This window comes from Cicer arietinum, chromosome 6, assembly GCF_000331145.2.
Source record: "Cicer arietinum cultivar CDC Frontier isolate Library 1 chromosome 6, Cicar.CDCFrontier_v2.0, whole genome shotgun sequence".
Taxonomy (NCBI): Eukaryota; Viridiplantae; Streptophyta; class Magnoliopsida; order Fabales; family Fabaceae; genus Cicer; species Cicer arietinum.
The window spans coordinates 24553440-24559038 of NC_021165.2; positions in this window are offsets into that span (position 1 = coordinate 24553440).

A 5599-nucleotide genomic window follows, 5' to 3' on the forward strand; every position below is an offset into this window, starting at 1 on the left:
GTAGCTTGTAGAAAATCATGTTGTGTAAAAGGTAAACTGTACAAATATTCTCAAAGGTTGAAAGGTGGACTGTTGAAATCCTTTCTGGAAATAAAGGTAAAGTTGTGTAAAATATCAAGGTTGATCTGAACTAGTGGTATAAAAACTAAGAAAGGTCTCTGTTTGAACACTTAGTGAAAAATCTCACAGACTGTGAGGACTAGACGTAACCCGGGTGAATCAGAATAAATTTTTGTGTGATTTTTCTCCTCTTATCTATATTTATTTACAGTCTTTTGATTATTAAATTAGATAGATAACTTAAAATTGTGTGTTTATTACTAACCAACAACGTTCTCTTTTTTTTGCTTTCATAACTAAGAACGTTTTATGTTTTCACAACCAAGATTAATCTTGAGTTAAAATCTTTAAGTTTTAATAGAAAATTTAAATTGGTTAATTTACAATTCAAACCTCATTTTTTGTAAATTTACATTTCTACTTCATGCTTGTGCCATTGCAGTCTTGCATGTTAAACATCTTCAATACATCAGTGACATACTTCTTCTAGTGCATGAATACTCCATTCTTTATGATAACAAACTCAATTCCAAGGAAATAAGACAATATTCTCAAATCTGTCATCTCTTGGGAGCAAAGGGTCAATAAATGTCAAACGTTTGTACCTATATTTTCATCGTAGAGGGTTCTAAGGTGGTTATAATCCTCCATGCATGAAAAGTCGTAGAAGACTTTGCTCTAAAAGGAAGCAGGTCGCTCGTTTATCTCATGAAGACACATGCGAAAATATAATTTGCAAAGATTTTATCACTTATACGTATTAATGTGATTTTTTATATAAAGATTGATAGTGTATAATTTTGTCTCCGCTAAAATAAATTTCTAGATTTGTCACTGATTAGAGGGTTGGGGAGTTAGCTAAGAAGAAGAAGGTATAAAATTTGATTCATTAATTTGAAGAAGTCGGATGTATTAAGTTTGTTGCTTCTAACTTGAGAGAGGATTAATGTTTCTAACAAGGGTTTGAATAATTGGATATGAAAGCGGAATTGAATGAGTTAATTGAAGTTGAAATGGAGGAGAAAAGGTTCTTAGCTTGCCACAGTTGATGTTGAAAATCATTTCATGTCCCATAAATCTTGCCACAGTTGATGTTGAAATTCTTCAATTTTTGTCATTAAATAATGAGGAGGCAGACTCTTCGGTGCCTCTATTTTTGAAAGATGAAATTAAATAGGCATTTTTGGATTGCGCTAGTTTAAAGAGCTATGATCCTGATGGGTGCACTTTGATTTTTTGAAGGAGTTTTGGGAATGTATTAAAACGGATTTTGGGAGATTCATGGAGGGGTTTCATTCCAATGGATGGTTGGTGAAAGGCTCGAATAGTATGTTTATAGTGTTAATTCTTAAAAAGAATAATCCTCAAGGTTTGAATTATTTTCATCCTATTTCTGTGGTTGGGTGCGTGTATAACGTGTTGGCCAATCGGTTGAAGTGTATCATTAGCAAAGTAATTTCATATTAGGGACGGGTTGTGGTTTAAAGTTGCATTTCATAGGTAAAAGTGTGTTAGCGGTAACGTTTTTGGGAGATCTTCTAAAGATTTGTTGCGATGGAAATCTATTTGGTCTATTTTAGAGGGAGAATGTGGGGGAAAGAGAAGTTGTTTTGCTAAGAATATGGATAAGTTTTTTGGTTAAATCTTTGGGTAACTGGAGGTCTTTTACATAAGAGGTTTATGCGTCTTTTTAATTTGTTTGTTGTTAAAAACATTTTGTGGAGGATATGGTGAGTAGGATGGTGGTGTTGTCTTTAATTGGGGTTGGAGACTTGTTTATCTTTGTTTATCCACTCACTAAAGATAATCTTGCTACAAGATATATTGTGTTACCGGATCCTAGTTTATGCGTTGCGGATTGTGGGTTTGATAAATCTATTAAAAAATTGTTTTTCACATGTCCTGTCTTTGGGTGAGTGTGGATGGATCTTTTGAAATGGTTGACGTTGTATTGTAGTTTTCTTCATGAGATGGAGGTTCCCGTGTTTCAATTTCAAGGTCTTTGTCAAACGGGTAAAGGTGTTTGTGTTAGATTTAGAGTTATTTAAATGACTTGTGTGTAGTTTATTTGGAGTGCATGTAATTCTATTATTTTTATTCATTGTGAGTTTAATGTCACTTTGTTGTTAGAAAAGATAAAATTGTTTTCATAGAAGTAGATTAAGTTAATGATAAAAGCTTTGCTTATGACTTTAATTTATGATGAAAGCATTGCATGAATAATACAATCATTTAAAGGTGGATATTAAGAAAAATTTCTTTCATCAAAGGATTAAAAGAAAACAATGTTAATACCCAAAAATTTAAAAGTAATTGTATACAAGAATTAGTTAGTACATCTTTCATGGTACTATATTTTGAGGATAAAGATCGTATGTTTACAGAATAAAATAACTTTAGAATATCATTTAATTTGTCACATCGTATTGTATAATTTTTAAATAAATGACAAATATCTAACTAATTGATTTCGTAGCAACTTTAGACTATGAGCACTATCTTTACTCTCTTGTATTTTAAAATAATTTATAAAATTTTGAAATATTAATCATTTCACGGCGCTATATAAACCTATTATCAAATGCATCTTTATTAGTTACTTAACTTTAAATGCATTTCAAACATTACCAATTTAGGGCCTATTTTGATTAATTGTTTTGAGTTTTTTTTCCTAACTTAAGCATTTGTAAATTTATTTAGAAGATTTTATGAAATAAGTTTATAGTTTATAGTTTGTCTATAATTTATTTTTAGTTTAACTATTTTCATAAAGTCTTCAAAACGACTTATGAAAGCGACTTATATATAAGTGGTGTTATATAAAAATATTAGTTTAATTGCAGTTTTACTCTCTATATTTATATTAATTCACGGAATTGGTCCCTCTATTTTAAAAGTAGACAGTTTTGGTCCCTCTCTCATATTTTCGAACTAAAAAAATGACGATTTAATATATTTTAAATGACGTGGTATACAATTATATGATATAGAACCTTCTAGATGCATTAATTATTCATATGTCATTAATTAAATTAAAAATATGAAAAAATTCAGAAGTTGAAATTTAAGTTTTCACAGCGTTATTTCAATTTCATGGGTGTTAATCACTACACATCATCGTATCATATGTCATGTTATTTAAAACATCTCACGTCATCATTTTTTAGTTAAAAAATTATAGACAATGACCAAAACTGTCGATTTTTAAAATAGATGGACCAATTTCGTGAATCAATATAAATAGAGGAACTAAAACTACAATTAAGCCAAAAATATTTTGTATTTTATTTTATATTTTGCTACAAACGCTCAGTAAAATTATACTTTGCTACAAACGCAATTTTAATGGCATCATAGTCACTACAAATACAAGGATTTTTTATTAATATATCCCAATTTTTTGAAAACCATATCAAATTGCCACACTTTGAAAAAAAAAATACTAAAGTGCTCTACTTTTGAAGATCAATTGATGATCACACTCCCGACCTGGGACGAGCTAAGGAATTTGTTTTTTAAATTCAATAGAAGGTCGCATCCCTAGGATGCGACCATGTACTAGGCGTAAAAAAAAATTCTTTCCATTTTTGCAATTACAAAATTGTTTATTTACTAAAATAAAAATAATTATAATTTTTTAAAAAACAAAATATTATTAATAATTTAAAATAAAATACATTAAATTGAAAAAAAAATGCAATTATATTATTTTAGCAACTCTTTCTCTTATTTTGTAGATAAATTTATATTATTTTAACAATTGTCTCCTATTTTGTTGATAAATTAACAACTTAATTATATTTTGTTCACAACTTACTCCTTTTTTTTTCGAATCTAATAAATAAATAATAATAATAATAATAATAAAGTAAATTATATTAATAAAATAAAATTAATTAAATTGAACTAACAAATACATTAAATTAAAGAAAAAAAATACCACAAATTGAAAGAAAAACAAAATACATCAAATTTAAAGTAATGATTTCCATCTAAATGTCCCCCAATTTCACATCTAGGCGGTCGTCGAACTCATCTAGCCCTTTGAACGAGTTGAAGTTGTTCTGATCCTCATTTTGATTATTATCCTCATTATAATATGCAATGAGTTCCAAAAAAATTATAGAAAATATTGATCTCTATCGAATGAACAGGGGTTGGTATTGTTGGCACTGAAGGAACGTAATACTAAGTCGGTATATATGCAAATTCATGTAGATGTGGTGGTGGTGACGTACCATAATATGGAACTTCTGTAGCTGCATGCGGGTGTGGTGATGATAAAGTTGGGTGCATGGTTTGCTGTTGTGGGGTTGATTGAGTGGGTGAGTGCACATCAAGATATGATGAAGGTTGCAAACGTGGATCATGCAAATATCTTTCCACAGATATATATAATTTGGTGTGATGTCTAAACCAATTCATATATTTCTTACTGTGACGTAACTACAAATTGACATTGCAATACGTAATTCTCACATTCATTTCAATGTTTAATCTCATATTTCTAAACCTAGTTCCAATTATCATCAATGACACGCCTCATGGTAGATTGTCATATCCTCTGGTGGTTGCAGAATTTGTTGATGGAATCCGAACTGAAGTGCAACTCTATATGTATGATATTTCTCGACAACATAATAACAGTGCAGATAGGTACATCCAATCCATGTATTCATCTCTTGTTTGGAAACCTCGTGTTGGAACCTGAGATACGGTCTCCAACGAAACTGGTATGTTAAAAATAGGTTAAAGTAAATATTAAGAGGTATAAAAAAATATAATTAAAAAATTACAACTAAATGTGAATGAATATATTACTTTTTGAGTCATCGTGTGATCGATTGTATTTCGGTATCCTTATATATCGTTATGAAGAACTCTACTGAAATTTAGACCACCATAATTAAATATGTCGAATATATCAAAATAAAAATATTAAAATTAGTAATATGGTAAGTAATTAGTATTAAAAAAAGAGAAATTTATAAAATTTATTTGCAATAATTGCCTTTGTGCAAATGAAAAAATTCATGCATTAGGTGATTCTTGAGTGACACCAGACAAACGATACCATGCTCAATTTTGCAACAACAATGTAAATCCTCCTATAGACATTACACTGGGTTTTGCAGCAAGATATAATTCTCTATAAAGTGTTGCTAAAACTGACGAATTGTAACTATATTGGGATGCTTTACTTAAATCTCCAAGAGTGAAAGATATTTTAAATGTACTCAATTGTTGGATTTGTCTAACATCAACAACCCACCAATCATACGTAGAATGTACGCTCGAAACAATGCTTGTTTTTCTACTACAGATGCATTTTCACCAACACCGTCAAAAGTTTCTTTAAGCCATTTTAATTTAATAAAATTATCTCTTTTTACTAGTTTTAATCGGAGCAACCATACTTCTATGGTCCACAAGACGGTAAATCCAAGAGAAGGACAACCAATTGGTCATTTCAGTGTAACCTTCCTAACAAGTGGTGTGACTGTGGGAAATATCAACCTGGGAAATATCAACATATATA